The sequence below is a fragment of the Schistocerca serialis genome, chromosome 10 (assembly GCF_023864345.2).
Source record: "Schistocerca serialis cubense isolate TAMUIC-IGC-003099 chromosome 10, iqSchSeri2.2, whole genome shotgun sequence".
NCBI classification, from domain to species: Eukaryota; Metazoa; Arthropoda; class Insecta; order Orthoptera; family Acrididae; genus Schistocerca; species Schistocerca serialis.
In genome coordinates, this window is record NC_064647.1 from 135290334 (window position 1) to 135316172 (window position 25839).

General features: G+C 45.4%; 1 protein-coding gene and 1 pseudogene across 1 annotated transcript in view; one reads left to right on the top strand and one right to left on the bottom strand.

Annotated features, from left to right (window-relative positions):
• LOC126424612 (uncharacterized) overlaps positions 1 to 25839 on the bottom strand; it is a 646994-nt gene that overhangs the window by 510020 nt on the left and 111135 nt on the right. The window lies entirely within an intron of this gene.
• On the top strand, positions 18958 to 19075 carry LOC126425397 (5S ribosomal RNA; annotated as a pseudogene).

Consider the following 25839-nt stretch of genomic DNA (forward strand, 5'->3'; position numbering starts at 1 on the left):
ATGTGTTAACAGGGTTCCTTCTTTATCTACACCGGAAGCTTCTTGTCTGTAAGAGAGTCCATGTGGTGTGAACTCTTCCATAATAGTCCTCTTGGAGACAATATTCGGTATTCTAGCTATTACAAACTTTAGTATTGCTATGGGTAAAGTACAAGTCCTGCTATGTATACTAATCTGGGTACTGATGGACGTCGACTGCGAGTGTGAGTTAGCGCGCCAGTGGCTGAGTGGCTGAGCTATCGACTGAGCTGGTGACTGAGGCCTTCCGGCCAGCGGTGGCAATATAAATACTGGTGGGCGAGAGGGTGTTGGCGGCGAGTTGCTTGCGAGCCTGTCTTTGGCCTCTCTCCTGATAGGCGCTCTTTATCCAGCGCCCACTATCGATCTTCTTCCTACATGTTTGCCTGCCAGTGTGCTGGCGACCACTTACACCAGCACAATCAGTTCATACTTCCCAACCACCCCCAACACTCCAAACACAATAGTTTGTGTTGTGGTGTTAGTGGCAGCCTACAAGTGGGATAGTAATTACCTAGTAGGAATGCTGCTGGTTTTTATTTATTTATTTATTGTTCTGTGGGACCAAATTAAGGAGAAGTCTCCATGGTCACGGAACGAGTCAATACATGAAATTATAACATGATAGTGGAAACAGATAAAATGAAATACAAGAAAAGTATTCAGGCGACAATTCCTAAGTTTAAATAAAGAAAATCAACAATGTAACACTGAAATTTGTTTAATTTTTCAGCTCTTCCAGGAGCTCCTCGACAGAATAGAAGGAGTGAGCCATGAGGAAACTCTTCAGTTTAGACTTAAAAGCTTTTGGGCTACTGCTAAGATTTTTGAGTTCTTGTGGTAGCTTATCGAAAATGGATGCAGCAGAATACTGCACTCCTTTCTGCACAAGAGTCAAGGAAGTGCATTCCACATGCAGATTGGATTTCTGCCTAGTATTAACTGAGTGAATGCTGCTAACTCTTGGGAATAAGCTAATATTGCTAACAACAAACGACATTAAAGAAAATATATACTGTGAGGGCAATGTAAGAATTCCCAAACTATTGAATAGGGGTCGACAAGAGGTTCTCGAACTTACACCACATATAGCTCGAACAGCCCATATTTGAGCCAAAAATACCCGTTTTGAATCAGAAGAATTACCCCAAAAAATAATACCATTTGACATAAGCGTATGAAAATACGCGAAGTAGTCTACATTTCGTGTTGAACTGTCACTTATTTCAGATACTGTTCTGATGGTAAATAAAGCAGCATTTAGTTTCCTGAACATGGGCTTTCCACAACAGCTTACTATCTATCCGAATGCCTAGGAACTTCAACTGTTCCGTCTCGCTTATAATATGCCCATTCTGTCTGATCAAAATATCGGTTCTTGTTGAATGGTGAGTTAGAAACTGTAAAGTCTTACTGTGATTTATCATCAAATTATTTTCCACAAGCCACGAACTTATTTCATGAACTACATTATTTGATACAGTTTCAGTATTACACACAAGATCCTTCACTACCAAGCTGGTGTCATCAGCAAACAGAAATATTTTTGAGTCGCCTGTAATACTAGAAGGCTTATCATTTATATAAATAAGAAACAGCAGTGGCCCCAGCACCGACCCTTGGGGAACGCCCCACTTAACAGTGCCCTGTTGGGACTAAACGTCACTACCACTCTCAATATTGCGGAGAATTACCTTCTGCTTTCTGTTCTTAAACTAAGAGGCGAACCAATTGTAAGCTACTCCCCTTACTCCATAATGGTCCAACTTCTGCAGTAATATTTTGTGGTCAACACAGTCAAAAGCCTTCGTTAAATCAAAGAAAACACCTAGCGTTCGCAACCTTTTATTTAATCCGTCCAAAACCTCACAGAGAAAAGAGAATATAGCATTTTCAGTGGTTAAACCATTTCTAAAACCAAACTGTACATGACTGCAAATTATGTGAATTTAAATGCTCCATTAACCTGTATATACAATCCTCTCGATAACTTTAGCAAACACCGATGGCATAGAAATAGGTCTATAATTGTCAACATTATACCTGTCTCCCTTTTTATAAAGTGGCTTCACTACCAAGTACTTTAATCGGTCGGGAAACTGACCACTCATAAAGGATAAGTTACAGATATGGCTAAGTACTGGGCTAACATACATAGAACAATACTTCAGTATTCTGCTAGATACCCCGTAATATCCATGAGAGTTCTTGGTCTTTAGTGATTTAATTATTAACTCAATCTCTCTCTTGTCAGTATCATGGAGGAGCATTTCAGATAACAGTCTCGGAACACTTTTTTCTACGAGCGCTATATGATTCCCTATTGGGACTAGGTTTCTATTTAGTTCATCTGCCATATTCAGAAAGTGATTATTAAATACTGTACATATATGCGACTTATGAGTAACACGGACATTCCCTCTACGCACTGATTCTATATCGTCGACCTGTCTCTGCACACCAGCCACTTCCTTTACGACTGACCATATCGTTTTAATTTTATCCCGAGACTTAGCTATTCTACCTGCATACCACATACTTTTTGCCTTCCAAATAACTTTTTTAATCACCTTACAATACTGTTTGTAATGGGCTGCTGAATTTAGATTTTGACTATTTCTAACGTTCTGATATAATTGCCACTTTGTTCTACAGGATATTCTTATCCCTCTAGTCAGCCACCCAGGCTGCCTGTTTGTGCTAGTAGCCTATTTTGAACGTTCTAACGGAAAGAAACTTTCAAAGAGCACTAGAAAAGTCTTGAGGAAAGCATTATATTTATCGTCTACTGTATCAGCACTATAAACATCTTGCCATTCTTGTTCCTTGATAAGGTTTACAAAGATCTCTGCAGCAACTGGATCAGCTTTCCTAAAAAGTTGATAACTATATTTAACATGTGTTGCAGCACAAGAATCTTTTAGAATTAAAATTTGTGCATCATGATCTGAAAAGCCATTCACCTTTTTGCTAACAGAATGCCCTTCTAGTAATGAGGAATGAACAAAAATGTTGTCTATGATTGTTCTACTGTTCCCTTGCACTCTAGTTGGAAAGAATACGATTTGCGTAAGATTATATGAATTAAGGAGGTCTACCAGCAACCTTTTCCTTGCACAATCACTTATACAATTAATATTGAAGTCACCACATATAACTAACTTTTTGTATTTCCTATAAAGTGAACCAAGAACCTCATCTAGCTTTAGCAAAAATGTTGTGAAATCGGAGTCTGGGGATCTATAAATAACAACAGTTAGAAGTTTAGTTACACTAAATTCAACCACAACTGCACAACATTCAAACACCTTTTCAGTGCAGTACTTTGAAGCATCAGTTGACTCAAATGGGATGCCGTTTTTCACATACACGGCTACTCCCCCACACCGCAAAGAGCTCCTAGAAAAGCTGCCAGCCAACCTGTATCCTGGTAAAGGAAGCCTCTGAATTATCTCCTTATTTAAGAAGTGTTCAGATATACCAATAATTTCAGAGTCAACATCTATAAGCAGTTCACTAACTTTATCTTTAATACCTTGTATATTTTGATGAAATATACTAATTCCCTCATTACTCGGATACCTAAGCTTTGTCAAAAGTGGTTCCTTTGTTAGACTTCCCTTAAGCAGGAATACCTATCAGCTGACTTCAATCTCTACTACTACAGGAATTTTCCCATGAGTGATCCCCCCCCCCCCCCCCCCCGTATGCTGTCACCTATAAGCTTTGCCAACCTCCCCTTTCCATACCTATTGAGGTGCAGGCCATGTCTAGTGAAACCCGTCCTGCTGATAGACTCCACCGACACCACTAAAATGTGACCCATGCTTTTTGTCATCAGCGCACCCGCAAGTCTCATGTTATTACGCCTGACGGCTGTATTAAGATGAGGCCGATCGTGACGCTGGAACAGTTCCACGAAATGCACATTCGTGTTGCCAGTCTGAGTGGCTATCTTTTCCAGGTCACCATCTATGTCATACTCCCCATCCCTGTCAATACTATTACCAGCCCCACCCACAATCACTACCTGATCCTCTTTAGTAAAATCCCTACATAACCCCTCTATGTTGTCACCTGAACCAATCCTGCATTAGGCTTCACAATGCTGGTGACCTGGTACTCACTCCCCAACACTTCCTGCAACTGCTGGCCTACACCTCTACCATGAGAACTACCTAACAGCAGAACCTTCTTCTTTCTCTTAGACTTTGCAACTGTCCTAGCCACCGTAACTGCTGAGGTCTGCTGCATACTTCCTACATCTACAGCTACTAGAGATTCCTCTCCACTAGACTCTGACGGTTGGTCATATCTATTGCAAACATCAATAGTAAAACTATCTGAAAATCTCCTTCTCCTAGCAGATCTCTTGCCAACAGCCAGCTCCCATTCCCCAACCCCCTTCTCCTTCTATCTAGCTCCTCCTGTGAGTTTTTCAACTGCACCTGAAGGGCACAGATCTTACGCTCCTGCTCGTCTGTCAACTTACTCTTGCTACATAACCTGCAGTTCCAGGAGAGGATCTCACCAGAATGCCCACTGGCTTCCCCACTGCATTCCCCCCCCCCCCCCCCCCCCCAGTGAAAATACTTCGAACAAGTCTCACACCGCAATCCACTACTCTCGAACCTACGGCAAAGCCCACACTTCTCACTCATGTTAAAATTTTACAGTTATTGAAACAAGAAAACTACTTTATCTAAATTCCACTACAACAATAAGAAGATGTTAAAAAACTGACTACAATAATCACAAACTTGCTCTACAAGGGAAGTAACTACTATTATTGACAGTATTAATCAACAACAAATGAGAATATAACAAAAGACTAACACAGAAAGAAAATCAAACGTCTAATGACACAGTAACGAAACTGAAAGCAGTTTCCAAAAATTTCTTCTGAAATTATTTCACCAGAAAACACCAAGAACACCGGTTGAAGACTACTAAAGTTTCTAAATAAACCACTATACACAAACAATTAATTAGTACTTAGCTTTCGATGCGCCGCTACAGCTGCAATTGGTCAGCGCCCCGATCAATGGTGTGGAATGACGTAAAATGTTGCACAGAGTCCTTTACTTGTTCACTGATAGCAGGCACATATGTGAAGGAGTTATAATGAGCTTGTTGCACAATATGCGATCCGTCGCAGTGATCAGACATGGTCGGCTGGACAATCAGCATGCCTGCCCTAACATTCCAACACAGTCCAACATTGGGTTTGTGTCACTGTCACATCCGTATGCCTACCAAATTGGGTACTGCATGATTCGATCAATCAGCCAAATGTAGACCCACAACGAGGCATATTTAAAACTCTGTCAGGCAATGACCACACTGTGTCACACGACTATACGGCACCTCCATGTCCTTCACAGTGATCGCTCGACAATCGATGCTGTTCACACACCTACACTGAGGTGAAAATGTCGTGGGATAGCGATATGCACACATGCAGACGGTGGTAGTATTGCGTACACCAGGGCAGTGCATTTGCGCAGCTGTCATTTGTACGCATGTGACTCACGTGAAAAACTTTCCGACGTGACTGTGGCCGCATGTCGGGAACTAACAGACTCTCAACGCGGAATGTTAGTTAGAGCTGGACACATGGAAAATTCCATTTTGCAAATCGTTAGGGAATTGAATATTCCGAGATCCACATTGACCAGTCATACGACGTCTCCATGTAATTAACTGTGATCACTCCACTTCTGATGCTGTTCACGACCCTTACATACCCTACTGGGCCTAGTAACAATACTGGAGACGAACAACACTGATGCATTCTAAAAATTGGTTTTATGTTTTCATTCCTTAACTACTAATGCACTTTGTTGAGCGTTCTACCTGTCACCGACAACTGCACTTCTAATCAGGTTTATACCCAACAAGTGTTCATATGTTGAAAGGTGGCTACACTGAGCCACAGCGCCAGAGATTGCGCCAAAGAGTATTATTCAGCCGCCTCCACTGGCAGTGCTTATCGAGAAGTCGTGGTGGAGTGTGCTTATTGAGAAGTCGTAGTAGGCAGTGCTTGCTGAGAAGTCGTAGTGGAGAGTTTTTATCGAGAAGTCGTGGTGGAGAGTGCTTGTTGAGATGTGGTAGTGGAGAGTGCTTATTGAGAAGTAGCAGTAGGCAGTGCTTGTTGAGATGTAGCAGTGGTGAGTCGTTGTTGAGAAGTTCCCATGGAGAGTACTTGTTCAGAACTTGTAGTATTGTTTTGATGGGCTAGACACCAGATGTTGTTGGGTTGGGGATGCTGTAATGTGCTTTTCGTCAATATATATGTAGGTAAAAAATTCCTTTTTTTTATTATTTCAATGTCTTAAACAATAATGCCTCTTGGTCATAGGTTCAGTCAACAAAGCATCTTGTATTAGACTGTATTTCTGGTTTCTATGTGCAATTATAGTATTACTGGTTTTATTTAATTAATTCAGTGTAAATGGTATTTAAAATACCTTGTCTTATTGAGGAAGAACCGTGCCAGATGTGTACGTTGAATCACACTTCCACACACAGAACAGTTACATTTGTGTTTTTGTTTCGTAGCTTTATAGTTGCTGGGGACTTAATTAATTAATTGTGTTAACGGAAATTTCCTTTCATTCTTGGTTGTTATTTTATGCAGTCAGATTGCGTACTAATACTAGTCAGGGCCAACCGGTTACGAGACTTCGTAATCGTACATACAGCAACTAAAATTAAAAATTATTTGCATTAAAATATAATTAAGCCCCCATGCAATGTGTACAAAGTTGTGACGACATTCAATCATGCCTTCACAGTGCTTAAATTTTTTGTCAGCCAATGTGTTTGTTTTTTATTTATCTTCGTTTATCAATTAACTGAGTTGATTTCTCTCCTGTGACAATGTCTTCAATGTTTCAGGGTATCACTTGCTCCCAAAGTATTTGTTGGATATATTGCAATATCTGTCTTGTTGTGCAGTGTTGCCTTCTACAGCACCCTGAAGTATCATCGAATTATTCTTTCATGTCTTAACAAATGTTCTATCACCTTCTCCCTCTTTCTTGTCAATGTTTTCCACTTTTTCCTCTCTTCACCGATTTTGCGAATAATCTCCTCGTTCCTTATCAGTCCATCTAATTTTCAAAATCCTGCTGTAGCATTGCTTCTCAAACGCCTCGAGTCTCTTCTGTTCCGGTTTTCCCTCAGCCCGTGATTCACTACCATACAAAGCTGTACTCCAAAGGTGCATTCTCAGAAATTTCTTGTTCTAATTAAAGCCGATGTTTCATAGTAGTAGACTTCTTTTGACCAGAAATATCCTCTTCGCTTGTGCTAGTCTGTTTTCTTTTTGTCTTTTTTGTTTCGACTGTATCTGTTATTTTGCTACCAATCTATCATTGGTTCGTGGTCCCCAAATTTAGATGTCATCAGTAATCTTATTTCTCACACTCGCCGAGACTTTCGGCTTTCTTCGCTTTATTCTTAATCCATACCGCGCGGTCATTAGTCTCTTCCTTCAGCCCTGCACTCCTTCCTCACTTTCAAAGACGACATCAATGTTATCAGCGTGTTTTTTTTTTTTTTACTGACACCCTTTCACTAGAAGCATTTTTTGTTTGTTTCCGTCAGTGCTTCTTCGATATATAGGACCCGCAAGTCGCCCAGTGTGACGTCGACCGAACTTCCCCGAATGGGGGACTCCCGGTCCACAGTGCCGTACGCTCATTTCCATTTCCACTGAACGGTAGGTGCGAAAGATTACAGCTCTGCCTTGCACCCTTTTTGATCCGAGAGCTTGGTTCTTGTTTTCCATTATTATTTCCCGCACTTGCTTTTTGTAAATATGGTATACTGCCCGTCTTTCTGTACATTTTACGTGTATTTTGTGAAGAATTGGGAAAGACTTGCAAATGCATAAGCTTAGAAATGAGTGTTGCCATCTGTTGCTGGGTACGAGAACTATGAAAATTGACACTGGTCTCATCCCTAAGTGATATTTAGGAGTGAGACCAATGTCAATTTTGATGATTCCAGAATGAGATTTTCACTCTGCAACGGAGTGTGGGTGATATGAAACTTCCTGACAGATTAAAACTGTGTGCCCGACCGATACATCCCCCAGGCTGTGGTTAAGCCTTGTCTCCGCAACATCCTTTCTTTCAGGAGCGCTAGTTCTGCAAGGTTCGCAGGAGAGCTTCTGTAAAGTTTGGAAGGTAGGAGACGAGATACTGGCAGAAGTAAAGCTGTGAGTACCGGGCGTGAGTCGTGCTTGGGTAGCTCAGATGGTAGAGCACTTGCCCGCGAAAGGCAAAGGTCCCGAGTTCGAGTCTCGGTCGGGCACACAGTTTTAATCTGCCAGGAAGTTTCATATCAGCGCACACTCCGCTGCAGAGTGAAAATCTCATTCTGGAAACATCCCCCAGGCTGTGGCTAAGCCATGTCTCCGCAATATCCTTTCTTTCAGGAGTGCAGTTCTGCAAGGTCCGCAGGAGAGCTTCTGTAAAGTTTGGAAGGTAGGAGATGAGGTACTGACAGAAGTAAAGCTGTGAGTACGGGGCTTGAGTCATGCTTCGGTAGCTCAGATGGTAGAGCACTTGCCCGCGAAAGGCAAAGGTCCCGAGTTCGAGTCTCGGTCGGGCACACAGTTTTAATCTGCCAGGAAGTGTCAATTTTGATAGTTCCCGTACCCGCCAAAATATGGCAACACTTTTCCCTAAGTTTTTACAATCGTGGGTTTGCCCATTTTTCCGCGCATGTCTTCAGTTACTCTCAAGTCTTGCTTCCATTATAAAACGTAACTTCAGAATGCCCTCTCAGTTCCTAAAGCGAAACTGATCCTCATGTAACATTCTCTAAATTGACCTCGAGAAGATATAGTATTTGCTGAAGTGGCCTGGAAAATACTCTTCGGAGAAATAAATAATGTTGGAGGAGACTGGAGGGAGGAAAAAAAAATGAATCTCAAACTGTATAGAAATAGAGTATAGATTCCCCTTATTAATCACTTGAGAAAGAAGCTAAACTACGACAAAGCTCTTCTCTCTCTCCACATTTATTTATTTGAGCAAATTATGAAAATATAAACAAAGGGATTAAATGTGAGCCGGTCGAAGTGGCCGTGCGGTTAAAGGCGCTGCAGGCTGGAACCGCAAGACCGCTACGGTCGCAGGTTCGAATCCTGCCTCGGGCATGGATGTTTGTGATGTCCTTAGGTTAGTTAGGTTTAACTAGTTCTCAGTTCTAGGGGACCAATGACCTCAGCAGTTGAGTCCCATAGTGCTCAGAGCCATTTGAACCATTTTTGATTAAATGTGATGATAAACAAATACGCGATAATTCAAAACGAGTATAGACGCCACAAACGGCTATAACTATGTAATGCATAGCGATATATCGAGAATAACGGAGAATGTAAAAGACAGTTAAGTAAGTTTACATATTTATTGCTATTCCATAGGATTGTCCTTAGTCTCGTGGACCAGATGTAGGAGAGAATTCACGTCATGCTATACATTCTGAAGCATGTATGGTATTACAGTGGCCAGCATGTTAGAGATGCGCATTATGAGTTCTGGAACCGTTTCTGCGAAAACGGGCAAAACTCCATACCCCAGTGCACGGGTACTGCGTCTTGCTGAAAGATGTTTATGTCATTTGCAGCTGCCTACTGGCTTCCCTCATCCATTTCCGTGGAGTGTGTTCAGGCGAAAGGTATATTTCTTGATTCTTGTGAGATGACATACGTCGCCGACTTGCACTTTTTCATTTGCGCTAATATACACTCCTGGAAATGGAAAAAAGAACACATTGACACCGGTGTGTCAGACCCACCATACTTGCTCCGGACACTGCGAGAGGGCTGTACAAGCAATGATCACACGCACGGCACAGCGGACACACCAGGAACCGCGGTGTTGGCCGTCGAATGGCGCTAGCTGCGCAGCATTTGTGCACCGCCGCCGTCAGTGTCAGCCAGTTTGCCGTGGCATACGGAGCTCCATCGCAGTCTTTAACACTGGTAGCATGCCGCGACAGCGTGGACGTGAACCGTATGTGCAGTTGACGGACTTTGAGCGAGGGCGTGTAGTGGGCATGCGGGAGGCCGGGTGGACGTACCGCCGAATTGCTCAACACGTGGGGCGTGAGGTCTCCACAGTACATCGATGTTGTCGCCAGTGGTCAGCGGAAGGTGCACGTGCCCGTCGATCTGGGACCGGACCGCAGCGACGCACGGATGCACGCCAAGACCGTAGGATCCTACGCAGTGCCGTAGGGGACCGCACTGCCACTTCCCAGCAAATTAGGGACACTGTTGCTCCTGGGGTATCGGCGAGGACCATTCGCAACCGTCTCCATGAAGCTGGGCTACGGTCCCGCACACCGTTAGGCCGTCTTCCGCTCACGCCCCAACATCGTGCAGCCCGCCTCCAGTGGTGTCGCGACAGGCGTGAATGGAGGGACGAATGGAGACGTGTCGTCTTCAGCGATGAGAGTCGCTTCTGCCTTGGTGCCAATGATGGTCGTATGCGTGCTTGGCGCCGTGCAGGTGAGCGCCACAATCAGGACTGCATACGACCGAGGCACACAGGGCCAACACCCGGCATCATGGTGTGGGGAGCGATCTCCTACACTGGCCGTACACCACTGGTGATCGTCGAGGGGACACTGAATAGTGCACGGTACATCCAAACCCATCGTTCTACCATTCCTAGACCGGCAAGGGAACTTGCTGTTCCAACAGGACAATGCACGTCCGCATGTATCCCGTGCCACCCAACGTGCTCTAGAAGGTGTAAGTCAACTACCCTGGCCAGCAAGATCTCCGGATCTGTCCCCCATTGAGCATGTTTGGGACTGGATGAAGCGTCGTCTCACGCGGTCTGCACGTCCAGCACGAACGCTGGTCCAACTGAGGCGCCAGGTGGAAATGGCATGGCAAGCCGTTCCACAGGACTACATCCAGCATCTCTACGATCGTCTCCATGGGAGAATAGCAGCCTGCATTGCTGCGAAAGGTGGATATACACTGTACTAGTGCCGACATTGTGCATGCTCTGTTGCCTGTCTCTATGTGCCTGTGGTTCTTTCAGTGTGATCATGTGATGTATCTGACCCCAGGAATGTGTCAATAAAGTTTCCCCTTCCTGGGACAATGAATTCACGGTGTTCTTATTTCAATTTCCAGGAGTGTATTTTCTTTTTTCGTAATGCCGATGCATGAAGTTTTAATTGATTACCTCTTTACCACTGACTACATTCGGAACACATTGAAAACAGTATCGACATATACCACTGAATTTACAAGCAAAATTATATCACTGCGCGACAGACAGTTCATAGATATGTAACGTTGATATGCGCAAAAAACACTAGCTTTCCTAAAAACGGAATACAATTTACCCAGACTCTACCCATCCAGTGTCTGATAATGATACCACTCAGCGATTTGCAACAAACATCAAACATAATCTGAAACCAAGAACCGAATTTTTTTTAAAAAGAAAAGAGTACATTGTCAGTTGTAGGCTGTATTGTACTTTATAAAAATCGTCGTACTCCCACGTAATAGACTGTAAGTGACACACTAAGTAACGCTGCAGAACGACTTCTGGTTTTATGTATGTGACATACAAGAATGTGACGAGTACGGTATGTAACACACCAGACCCGCCAGGTTAGCTGACAGTACTAATGCGCTGCTTCCTGGACTCGGGTAGGCGCGATGGCCTTGGATCGAATCCGCCCAGCGGATTAACGACGAGGGCCGGTGTGCCGGCCAGCATAGATGTGGTTTTCAGGTGGTTTTCCACATCCCACCAGCTGAATACCGGGCTGGTTCCCACGTCCTGCATCAGTTACACCACTTGCAGACATTTGATACACACTTGCACTATTTTATGATTTACACTAAATGCAGACAGCTGGGGTACAGTGATTCCATCCTTGGGGTACAGGGGGTGGCAGGAAGGGCATCCAGTCACCCCCTCAGATTAACCATGCCAAATCCGATTATAACAATGCCGACACTGTGAAAACTGCGGGACTAAGGCATAAGCAAGAGAAACAAGAAGAAGCAAATGTACTTGATAATGGTTTACGGCCAAAATTTAATAGTTAACAGCACTATTTTAGTAAAGCACAATGCAGTCTTCAACAGATGATGTATCCTTTATTAAAACAATTAAGGTTTAGAGTCTTCAACCAGACAAGTTTTACATTCTTATTATCAAATGTTTAACACATTAATTCATTTCTAATTAGATGTCTAAGGCTGTTTCAGAAAATGGTTCAAATGGCTCTGAGCACTATGCGACTTAACTTCTGAGGTCATCAGTCGCCTAGAACTTAGAACTAATTAAACCTAACTAACCTAAGGACATCACACACATTCATGCCCAAGGCAGGATTCGAACCTGCGACCGTAGCGGTCGCTCGGCTCCAGACTGTAGCGCCTAGAACGGCACGGCCACTCCGGCCGCCGGCTGTTTCATACATGGGAATTCGACTTTTTAAAGAATCTGGAGCTGGAGCGTGCTGGTACGTATGGAAACTTGTGGGCGCTCTTCCTGGGCAAACTGAGCGCGTTCGCAAGGATAGAGGCGTTGTTAGGCGGTACTGGCGCGGTAGCTCCTAGATATGAGAAAATTTTGGTGTCGTGTGCTTGTGTAGTTTCAGACGCAAATTGGTAGTCGAATGGAGTATGGTTCTGAGTCGCCCCAGACACCTGAAAGCGCAGATGAGCACCTAATACTAGTGTAAGGTTATTTGTGATTCGAAGACAGCGAAAGGAGTCTGATGCTTGAAGCTGAAAATCTGACGTTTTAGGTGCTCATAGTTGAATTGATCAAAATAAATTCTAGGACTGTTGTTGCAGAATTTTTGTTGTTACGTTATTATATTTTGTCACATTTTGGTATATTATATAGTCTTTTGAATTTCGCATTAACACAGCGAAATTACATTGTTCGCCCAAGATACAAAAATACGTCCGATCTCATCAGAATCATGCTTTCTACTACTTCACTCTGCGGTAATAACCGTATTCCAAAAGGTTAACAATTTCTCTTGACAAATGAATTTCTATTAATTTTGATTATTATGTCATAAATGAATACAGAAATAAACAGAACAAACAGTACTAGATTGCGTAATTAATTACAGATATTTTAAGTGTGACAAATATTTCATAATTTCAAATGTTTCTAAAAAAACATTTTAACTGTACATTTAGAGCTAGTATTTATCGATTGTAAATCGAAAATAAAGTAATTCTTTTGGTAAATTTTAGCTTGAAATATGACATATTGTGTATAAAATTACATGAAAGTTTTCAGGAAAGCAGCTGAGATAATATTGACCTGTCCAAAATTCGAAAAATAATAGTGGCACCGACAACTGCTGTTGAGGTTCAAAAAATGGCTCTGAGCACTATGGGACTTAACATCTGAGGTCATCAGTCCCCTAGAACGTAGAACTACTTAAACCTAACTAACCTAAGAACACCACACACATCCATGCCCGAAGCAGGATTCGAACCTGCGACCGGAGCGGTCGCGCGGTTCCAGACTGAAGGAAAAGTAATGCTAGAGGAGATGTTCCGTTACATGTTGGAGATTTTCGTCACTGCTGTTCAACTTGTACTTCGAAGAAGCAATAAAGGAAGTTGTTTCTGGACGCGAAGGAGAAGTCATCTTGAAAGGAATGGTTGTTTGGTTTAATAAAGTCACACCACTCATCGCCGCTGCCCTTCATGATGGTGCAACGTTCATTAGTTTAACATTTTCTAATGTCCTTCAATGAAACATTAGTTTATGTTCCGCAAGCAGTTGTGAAGTGTGTGCTGGAACGTAACCGTAAACATTTGCTTCTTACGAACATTAGCCGATATTGTGTAATCTTCGCAGTAGCCACAATTCATCTGTTTCCCACGCTGCTGTGGGCACACTGGTGGCTAAAAATTAAGGACGAAAGTAACTTTCGCATGATGTGTCACTGCCAAGTAACACAGCTCGATGAAATCTGAACCATACATAGAATGAATTGCCGCAGAATAGAACAGAACGTAAGTGAAAGAAGTACACAATGACACAAAGATTAACGACAATTTAGTTATAACACAGTACGAGGTGCATTCTAGTTCTAAAGCCTCCGATTTTTTTTCTAATTAACTACTCACCCGAAATCGATGAAACCGGCGTTACTTCTCGACGTAATCGCCCTGCAGACGTACACATTTTTCACAACGCTGACGCCATGATTCCATGGCAGCGGCGAAGGCTTCTTTAGGAGTCTGTTTTGACCACTGGAAAATCGCTGAGGCAATAGCAGCACGGCTGGTGAATGTGCGGCCACGGAGAGTGTCTTTCATTGTTGGAAAAAGCCAAGAGTCACTAGGAGCCACGTCAGGTGAGTAGGGAGCATGAGGAATCACTTCAAAGTTGTTATCACGAAGAAACTGTTGCGTAACGTTAGCTCGATGTGCGGGTGCGTTGTCTTGGTGAAACAGCACACACGCAGCCTTTCCCGGACGTTTTTGTTGCAGTGCAGGAAGGAATTTGTTCTTCAAAACATTGTCGTAGGATGCACCAGTTCCCGTAGTGCCCTTTGGAACGCAATGGGTTAGGATTACGCCCTCGCTGCCCCAGAACATGGACACCATCATTTTTTCAGCACTGGCGGTTACCCGAAATTTTTTTGGTGGCGGTGAATCTGTGTGCTTCCAACGAGCTGACTGGCGCTTTGTTTCTGGATTGAAAAATGGCATCCACGTCTCATCCATTGTCACAACCGACGAAAAGAAAGGCCCGTTCATGCTGTCGTTGCGCAACAACATTGCTCGGCAACATGCCACACGACAGCCATGTGGTCGTCCGTCAGCATTCGTGGCACCCACCTGGATGACAGTTTTCGCATTTTCAGGTCGTCATGCAGGATTGTGTGCACAGAACCCACAGAAATGCCAACTCTGGAGGCAATCTGTTCAACAGTCATTCGGCGATCCCCCAAAACAAATCCCTCCACTTTCTCTATCGTGTCGTCAGACCGGCTTGTGCGTGCCCGAGATTGTTTCGGTCTGTTGTCACACGATGTTCTGCCTTCATTAAACTGTCGCACCCATGAACGTACTTTCGACACATCCATAACTCCATCACCACATGTCTCCTTCAACTGTCGATGAATTTCAATTGGTTTCACACCACGCAAATTCAGAAAACGAATGATTGCACACTGTTCAAGTAAGGAAAACGTCGCCATTTTAAGTATTTAAAACAGTTCTCATTCTCGCCGCTGGTGGTAAAATTCCATCTGCCGTACGGTGCTGCCATCTCTGGGGCGTATTGACAATGAACGCGGCCTCATTTTAAAACAATGCGCATGTTTCTATCTCTTTCCAGTCCGGAGAAAAAAAATCAGAGGCCTTACAACTTGAATGCACCTCGTAGTTACAGTGAAATCATCGTGATTGACGATGGCCCCCCGTAGCCTAGAGAAGGCGGGACATGGTGCTTAGTGGGGTGTGTGATCACCAGGGACAGCAATGGGTGCTCGGCAACGTCCTCCGATGGTGGCCACAAGGCTGGTAAGTACGATGGTGATGATGATGATGATTATGTTTGGTTTGTGGGGCGCTCAACTGTGCGGTTATCAGCGCCCGTAGAAATTCCCAACCTCTGATCAGTCCAATGTCGCCACTTTCAGGAACGATGACGATGCAGTTGAAAAACCCTGACACCGCCGGGAACGGAGCCCGGGACCCTGTGCTCAGGAAACGAGAACGCGACCACGAGCTGGTAAGGAGTTCTTGGGTAAGGGCGATAAACATCTCCACCAAACGCTGTTGACAACTGCATTATGTGTTCCCCCTCTCGCCATGCGATGTTGCATTAAGCGTTGTCGAACATGATCGTTTTAGCGATCCAGGAGTTTTGCTGTATGCAAATACACTGAAGCGCCAAAGATACTGGTATAGACTTGCGTATTCAAATACAGGCATATGTAAACAGGCAGAATATGGCGCTGCGGTTAGCAACGCCTATGTAAGACAACAAGTGTCTGGTGCAGTTGTTAGATCGGTTACTGCTGCTATAGTGGCAGGTTATCGAGATTTATGTGAGTTTGAACGTGGTGTTATAGTCGGCGCAAGAGCGATGGAACACAGCATCGCCCAGGAAGCGATGTAGTGGGGATTAATCCCATACGACCATTTCACGAGTGTACCGTGAACATAAGGAATCCGGTAAAACATCAAATCTCCGACATCGCAGCGGCCAGAAAATGATCCTGCAACAAAGGGACCAAGGACAGAAGTGCAGCCCTTCTGCAAATTGCTGCAGATTTCTGTGCTGGGCCATCAACAAGTGTCAGCGTCCGAACCACTCAACGAAACATAATCGATATGGACTTTCGGAGCCAAAGGCCCACTCGTGTTGCCTTGTTTACTGCTCGACACAAAACTTTACGCCTCACCTGGGCCCGTTCACACCAACATTGGACTGGAAAAATATTGCTTGGTCGGACGAGTCTCGTTTGAAATTGTATCAAGCGAATGGACGTGTGCGGGTATCGACACAACCTCATGAATCCATGGACGCTGCATGTCAGCAGGGGACTATTAAAGCTGGTGGAGACATTGTAATGGTGTGGGGCGTGTGGAGTTGGAGTGATATGGGACTCCTGATACGTCTAGGTACGACTCTGTCAGGTGACACGTACATAAGGATCGTGCCTGATCATCTGCATCCATTCATGTCCATTCTATATTCCGACGGACTTGGGCAATTCCAACAGGACAAAGCGACACCCCACACGTCCAGAATTGCTACAGAATGCCTTCAGGAACAGTCTCCTCAGTTTAAACACTTCCACTGGCCACCAAACTTCCCAGACATAAACTTTATTGAGCATATCTGGGATGCCTTGCAACGTGCTGTTCACAAGAGATCTCCGCCCTCTCGCACTCTTACGGATTTATTGACAACCCTGCAGGATTCAAGGTGGCAGTTCCCTGCAGAACGACTTCAGACTTTAGTCGAGTCCATGCCAAGTCGTGTTGCGACCATTTCTGTGTGCTCGCGGGGGCCCTACACTATATTAGGCAGATGTACCACTTTCTCTGGCTCTTCAGTACATAATGATGTATTGCATGGCCACACCGAGATCAACATCTCTGAACATGGTGCCCTTACTGGACAACGTTGTTGTGTCACATTACTCCTTCACCATGTGCGTCTTTTCAGGGGTGCATTCAGCCATCAGTTTATTTATAATGATGACAGCGCAGGTGGAGTAGCTCTTGGTATGAGAAGATGCGAATGGGCTGGACTGCCCGTTCCCCGATATCGAGCACTTGTGGGGCGCACTGGGGAGACGTATTGCAAGCGGGTCCACGTGGCCCAACGACTATGCAGCGCTGGTGGAGAAATGGAAAACTCTGTCATAAAAACATCTTACCAACCTTGTGGTACTCGCGGGTACACCTTGCAGAGTATAGGTTGCCGTCCAGGGTGACCACACGCCCTGTTAAGAACTATGCCCCCCCCCCTCCCACTTCCCTTTTGTAATGTACAAGGAACCATCTCAAATCGCGGTGACTGCAGTCTTTGAACAAAAGTGTCATTTACGTTTCTCTCCTTGCATACTTCTTTCAAGTAAGGTCTGCATCACTGAGTAGCAATTCTTTCTATGCGTGGACCACCCTTCATCGGGCTACGTTACTTGGCAGTAAAACATCAAGCGAATGTTACCTAACGGCCTTAAGTACTGCTCAGCGGTGTAGATACGTACTTTGATGCGGCGTATCTGTCGTCAGCATTTTGACGCGAATTATACGGCCACATAAATAGCTGGTGGTGGTGATGGGGACAAGGAGGACGGGCTGAACGATGCGGAATGCAATAACCACGAGCACGTATAAAACTACAATTAATACCGCATTATGAATGAAGCCACGTCTGTCAAAGATTTTGTTATTGGCAACGCAACGACGCCGCGAGATTAATTTCTGCGTGAAACAAAACCAGAGATGAAGAAAACAGTAAATTCCAGTTGCCTGCATTAAAAATTTATTACAATGCTAACCTAAAAAAAGGGTAAGGAATTCAGCTGTCAGTCGCAGATCCATTCTGTAGTTTTATTCTGCAATGAAAACAGATTGAATTTGCGAGTCCAGCAATTGAACAGCTTCAGTGCATTTAAACCGAATCATAAGGACTCATCAAACATTCGATCACACATGTTATTATACGACTTTAGAAGGTTCATTGTCAGATTCTAACTTGAAGTCGAATAATACGAGGGTTGGAACTTTAATAGTGGCAACTATTTGTTTACAGCTCTTACAAAATAGATACGTGTTTCAAAGTTTTACTGACCATCAGAGTAGTCACCAGCATTGTGTATAACCCATTGGCAGCGATGTGGAAGTTGTAGGATACTCTTAGCAGTGCCAGTTGTGTTGACAGTTCGATCGGCGCCGTCTATTGCCCGACGAATTTGTAGCAGTTCTGAAGCGAATGCCGTGAAGTGTTTCCTTCAGTTTAGAAATCGAGTTGAACTCACGAGGGCTTCAGTCAGGGGATTGCAGTAGGTGGTATAGCACTTAGCAGCCCCATCGGTCGAACAAATCAGTAACAGCTTGCACTGTACGTGCTTGATCATTGTCCTGCAAAATGATGATCAGGTCCTGCAGAAAGTGTCATCGCTTCTGTCTCTAAGCTCGTCGTAGGTTGTGTTCCAAAAATGAACAGCATAGCTTCAGAACTGCAATAGACCGCACCGCTCGAACTTTCAACACAACTGGCACTGCTAAGAGTATTCTACGTCGCTGGCAGCATATTATACATAATGCTGGTGACAACTTTGAAGGTCAGTAAAACTTTAAAACACGTATCTATATTGTACGATATTGCTGTGACCATTGCAACTTCCTAATAAGTAATGATATCAGAAAGACGTAATGGCAACGGCCTTGCCGCAGTGGATACACCGATTCCCGTCAAATCACCGAAGTTAAGCGCTGTCGGGCGTGGTCGGCACTTGGATGGGTGACCACCCAGGCCGCCATGTGCTGTTGCCATTTTTCGGGTTGCACTCAGCCTCGTGATGCCAATTGAGGAGCTACCCGATCGAATAGTAGCGGTTCCGGTAAAAGAAAACCATCATAAGGACTGGGAGAGCGGTGTGCTGACCACACACCCCTTTTATCTGCGTACTCATCTGAGGATGACACGGCGGTCGGATGGTCCCGATGGGCCACTTGTGGCCTGAAGACGGAGTGCATTGCATTAAAGTTCCAACCCTCGTAAATAACATGTGTGGTCAGAAGCTAGAACGAGTCTATACCCGGTGTTCCAGAAATGTTACTATAAGCTTCGAGTGGTTGAGGAGGAAGTGTTGAAGAACAATTCAAGGACAAGAACCCGTGTCCAGGAACTTCATCCGAGGACGCAACAGAGCGTTGAAGTTATTGTACGCTGATGCACCACAGACGGAACATCTTGCAATGTTGTTTGTTATTCAGTGATCGCGTCTGACTGCCACGATAGCCATTGAAGAAAATGGAATTAGTTGGTGCACAGACAGGCCTTGTCTCCTACGAATGCGATGCTCTGTTGCCTTGGACACGGGTTTCCATCCGCAGTTTATTTTTCTCTGGATACAGTGGTAACACAGCATTCATAAGAGACAAGGTAATTCTACGCATCAGCTAACTACATCGTCTCGCTCAATAACAAACAACATTGCGAGATGTTCCGGCCACGGTACGTCAGCGCACAAAGCCACGTTTGCTGCCGAAGGGGTTGCCTAACAGCAGGCGACAGCGCCCATAGCTTCGACGCTCTGTAGCGTCGATGGATGATCTTTCCGTACACAGATGCTTATCCTAGATTTATTCCTCAAGACACCCCTTACAACTCCTCGAAGTTTGTCGCAGCATTTGTGGGACAGCCTGTATGATTCGGTTTCAGTGCACTGAAGATAGCTATTCTGTAGTTGAAATGTAGATCTGGAGCAAAGACAGAGACCGTACTTGCGTCTTATTGCTGGATTCCTTATCCTTTTCTGAAATTTGTTACAGTCTGTGTGCACAACCCCTCCAGTGGAATCAAACGTGGTTAAAATACTAATCTCAACAGGCCACTCATTTCCGAGAAATTCACCCTGCGAATCGAATGCGGACTCGGCACCACACATGTTAATTGAATTCAAAATAATAATAATCAGCCAACTGCCATCCACTGCTGAACAAAGCTTCAGCTGTACACATCCACCGTGGTCGTGATTTCATCCGTCGCTACAAACATATACACTTGTTTGTACTTCCATCTTTCCTAGTAGTTCCCACGCATCTCTTCACTGCCCACTGAGCTACAACTGTCAGTTTTTCTGTGCTCTTTGTCTTACAACCCCCATCTCTTACTGCCACAGAATATTGCCACTACAGATAAAGCACAATCTTAATTGCAAATCCGTTAATGAATCGCCATGGCAGAGATACGTTTAAGTTAGTATGATTACTGCTATAGGTGCTGTAGAAACGAAGTAACTAGTTTAATCTGCATACACTCCTGGAAATGGAAAAAAGAACACATTGACACCGGTGTGTCAGACCCACCATACTTGCTCCGGACACTGCGAGAGGGCTGTACAAGCAATGATCACACGCACGGCACAGCGGACACACCAGGAACCGCGGTGTTGGCCGTCGAATGGCGCTAGCTGCGCAGCATTTGTGCACCGCCGCCGTCAGTGTCAGCCAGTTTGCCGTGGCATACGGAGCTCCATCGCAGTCTTTAACACTGGTAGCATGCCGCGACAGCGTGGACGTGAACCGTATGTGCAGTTGACGGACTTTGAGCGAGGGCGTATAGTGGGCATGCGGGAGGCCGGGTGGACGTACCGCCGAATTGTTCAACATGTGGGGCGTGAGGTCTCCACAGTACATCGATGTTGTCGCCAGTGGTCGGCGGAAGGTGCACGTGCCCGTCGACCTGGGACCGGACCGCAGCGACGCACGGATGCACGCCAAGACCGTAGGATCCTACGCAGTGCCGTAGGGGACCGCACCGCCTCTTCCCAGCAAATTAGGGACACTGTTGCTCCTGGGGTATCTTGCTGGCCAGGGTAGTTGACTTACACCTTCTAGAGCACGTTGGGTGGCACGGGATACATGCGGACGTGCATTGTCCTGTTGGAACAGCAAGTTCCCTTGCCGGTCTAGGAATGGTAGAACGATGGGTTCGATGACGGTTTGGATGTACCGTGCACTATTCAGTGTCCCCTCGACGATCAACAGTGGTGTACGGCCAGTGTAGGAAATCGCTCCCCACACCATGATGCCGGGTGTTGGCCCTGTGTGCCTCGGTCGTATGCAGTCCTGATTGTGGCGCTCACCTGCACGGCGCCAAACACGCATACGACCATCATTGGCACCAAGGCAGAAGCGACTCTCATCGCTGAAGACGACACGTCTCCATTCGTCCCTCCATTCACGCCTGTCGCGACACCACTGGAGGCGGGCTGCACGATGTTGGGGCGTGAGCGGAAGACGGCCTAACGGTGTGCGGGACCGTAGCCCAGCTTCATGGAGACGGTTGCGAATGGTCCTCGCCGATACCCCAGGAGCAACAGTGTCCCTAATTTGCTGGGAAGAGGCGGTGCGGTCCCCTACGGCACTGCGTAGGATCCTACGGTCTTGGCGTGCATCCGTGCGTCGCTGCGGTCCGGTCCCAGGTCGACGGGCACGTGCACCTTCCGCCGACCACTGGCGACAACATCGATGTACTGTGGAGACCTCACGCCCCACGTGTTGAGCAATTCGGCGGTACGTCCACCCGGCCTCCCGCATGCCCACTATACGCCCTCGCTCAAAGTCCGTCAACTGCACATACGGTTCACGTCCACGCTGTCGCGGCATGCTTCCAGTGTTAAAGACTGCGATGGAGCTCCGTATGCCACGGCAAACTGGCTGACACTGCCGGCGGCGGTGCACAAATGCTGCGCAGCTAGCGCCATTCGACGGCCAACACCGCGGTTCCTGGTGTGTCCGCTGTGCCGTGCGTGTGATCATTGCTTGTACAGCCCTCTCGCAGTGTCCGGAGCAAGTATGGTGTGTCTGACACACCGGTGTCAATGTGTTCTTTTTTCCATTTCCAGGAGTGTATTACTCCATTTTCCTATTTACCCATTTTTTGATATTTTATTGCCATTTGCAATGTAATCGATACAGTCTATTGTTACAACTGTTAATTCGCCGCGGGGTACGGTGGTAATTAGCATGCGTATGCGCGTTTGATTTAGCGACAAAGCCAACTTCCATTTGGATGGGTTCGCCATTAAGCGAAACTGGTGTATTTGGGTGTCCGAGAATCGGCATTTCACGATCGTGAAGTCTCTTCACCCTCAATGGGTGTCTGTGGGGTGCGCACTGTCTAGTCAAGAAATAATCGGGCCGATATCCCTTGATGGGACGGTGACTACTGAACGGCACATGAAGGTTTTGGAAGATGATTTCATCCCCACTATCCAACGTGACACTGACTTCGACAAAATGTGGCTCATGCGAGACGGAGCTCGACTCCATCGCTGCAGGAGAGTGTTTGATGTACTGGACTGTAGGGACCGCATTCTGGCTCTGGGGTACCCAGAGGCCACTGGCATGGACCTCGATCGGACGCCGTATTCTCCGGTCTGAATACATGCGACTCCTTTTTGTGGGGCTATATCAAAGACAAGATGTACAGCAATAACACCAAAACCATTGCTGAGCTGAAAACAGCGACTGAAGAGGTCATAGACCGCATCGATGTTCCGACACTTCATCGGGTCATGCAGAATTCCGGTATTCGTCTGCGCCACATCAACGCCAATGGTTCAAAAAATGGTTAAAATGGCTCTGAGCACTATGCGACTTAACTTCTGAGGTCATCAGTCGCCTAGAACTTAGAACTAATTAAACCTAACTAGCCTAAGGACATCACACACATCCATGCCCGAGGCAGGATTCGAACCTGCGACCGTAGCGGTCACGCGGTTCCAGACTGAAGCGCCTTTAACCTCAACGCCAATGATGGCAGGCATATCGAACATGTCATAACCTGAATCCGAATATCTGAAGTAGCTTTTCCATGTTGAATAAAGTGTGTGCACACTGTAGTTTGGAACTAATTTACGTTTTTTTCATATAGCTCAATAACTGTCATCATATAGGTTAAAACGTCATGGCTGCAAAAATGTAAGAAGCGATAAACATTTTTTCTTTCATCTTTCTGCACGGGATGTCAGCGAGGATAAGTTTCACAGAGGCGTGAAATTGTGTGTAAAGTTTGTTGAAAGTCACTAAATGCTCTCATTCTCAACTACTGGATATATGTAGTATGGGTATTTGCGCGCGATAAATGCTTTTGTAAAGCCGAAATGAGATTCCATCGGGAGCTGGAAAATTATTTATTTTCGACTCTTTCAGTTGCTTCCCTACACCAGGGCTGCTTACTGCTACGTCGCCCATACGGGAGTATGTGCGGTGGTCAGCCGACGGAACGTTCGCAGGATACTTCTGTGTGAACGAATCGTTAGACGCGGAATTTAAAACTTCGGCTTTCCTTTTGCTGTCTTCAACTCACACGCCAGACTGGTTAACGACTGACTCGATAGGGACGTTACACACGCTTTTCGAGTTTATTTAGTAGCAGAATTATCTCGTGTTCCCCGAAATATCTCTTGCTAAGGTAGGATGGTGGTACGAGGCTCACTCCAAAAGAAATGCACACTGTATTTTTTAATCCATCTTTTATTCCACATGTTTGAAAGTTTGACAGTGTGTAGGTACTTCCTTTAGGAACAATATTTTCATTTCTCCACATAAGTTCCATCCCTCGCAACTCCCTTATGCCATATTGGAACCAGCGCCTGTATACCCGCACGGTAAAATTCTAGACCATCCTGTTGGAGCCACTGTTTGGCAGCGTGCACAAGGGAGTCATCATCTTCAAACCTTGTTCCACGAAGAGAGTCTTTCAGTTTCCCTAAGAGATGATAGTCACATGGAGCAAGGTCAGGAATGTAAAGCGGGTGTTTCAGTGTTGTCCATCCGAGATTTGTGATCTCTTACATGGTTTTTTCACTGACATGTGGCCGTGCATTGTCGTGCAACAGCAAAACATCCTGCTTCTGCCGATGTGGTCGAACACGACACAATCGAGCTTGAAGTTTCTTCACTGTCGTCACATATGCATCAGAATTTGTGGTGGTTCCACTTGGCTCGATGTCCACAAGCAAGAGTCCTTCGGAATCGAAAAACACCGTAGCCATAACTTTTCCAGCAGAAGGTGTGGTTTTGAAATTTTTTTTTCTTGGGTGAATTTGCATGATGCCACTCCATTGATTGCCTCTTCGTCTCTGGTGAAAAATGATGGAGCCATGTTTCATCGCCTGTCACAATTCTTCCAAGAAATTCATCACCACGATTCTCGTACTGTTCCAAAAGTTCGCTGCATACCGTTTTTCTTGTTTCTTTATGAGCCACTGTCAACATCCTGGGAACTTGCCTGCCACAAACCTTTATTTTTAACGCCAACACTTTCAGTATTCTGCAAACACTTCCTTCCCCTATCCCAACGTAGCGTGACAATTCGTTCACTGTGATGCGTCTGTCAGCAGTCACCAATTCGTTGCCGGCCGCGGTGGTCTAGCGGTTCTAGGCGCTCAGTCCGGAACCACGCGACTGCTACGGTCGCAGGTTCGAATGCTGCCTCGGGCATGGGTGTGTGTGATGTCCTTAGGTTAGTTATGTTTAAGTAGTTCTAAGTTCTAGGGGACTGATGACCACAGATGTTAAGTCCCATAGTGCTCAGAGCCATTTGAACCATTTGAACCAATTCGTTAAATCTCTGCACATTGTCTGGAGTGTGTGCAGTACGAGGTCTGCCATTGCGAGGACAATCCTCAATCTTGCCGTGCCCGCATTCGTCACGTAACCTGCTTACCCACCGACTAACTGTACTGCGATCGACAGCAGCATCTCCATACACCTTTTTCAACCTCTTGTGGATGTTTCCCACTGTTTCGTTTTCACAGCACAGGAATTCTATGACAGCACGTTGCTTCTGACGAACGTCAAGTGTAGGAGCCATCTTGAAGACATGCTGTGACGGCGCCACTCACGGGAACAGGTTGAACTAAGTTTGAAAACAAACGGGAAGGATGTATCTACACACTGTAAAACTTTCACACATGCAGAACGAAAACTGTATTTTTACAAAAATAGTGTGCATTTCGTTTGGAGTGACACTCGTAGTTGTATGCTTCGCGCATATTATCTGTTGCGCCCCTTATGACAGATGCGTGACTTTCCTCAATCCGTGTGTCCCAAAGCGCGTAGGAAATTTGCAACGGACAACGGACAAAACCACAGCTATGAGTAATCTTGGGAATTAATAACCGCTTCAGCTGTATTTAGTCCTTTATTAACTGGATCACTACGGATTTCGTGGCTCTAAACGCCACGTCTTCAGGTGAACAAGCGACTAAAACATTAGAGCGGAATAGCTCGGAATCTTTTTATCCAACATTCGTTGTCCATGAGAAAAAAACTGTAGCAGTGACAGGGCACACGGGCGCGTCCCCTGTACGCACTAGAGAGCCTGTATAGGGAGAGAGTGGCCAAACGGGCGATACGGCGGCCATTTTTCTGCCAAACTGCGGGCGGGACTTTCGAATGGCCAGTAGTGGAGTAGTGGAGTACACACTCACCGAATCAAAAGCACAAGACAGTATGGTGAAATCATCCGTTAAATGCCTTTGTTTATAAGAATAATGTGTTATAATAATTTTCACACAGCC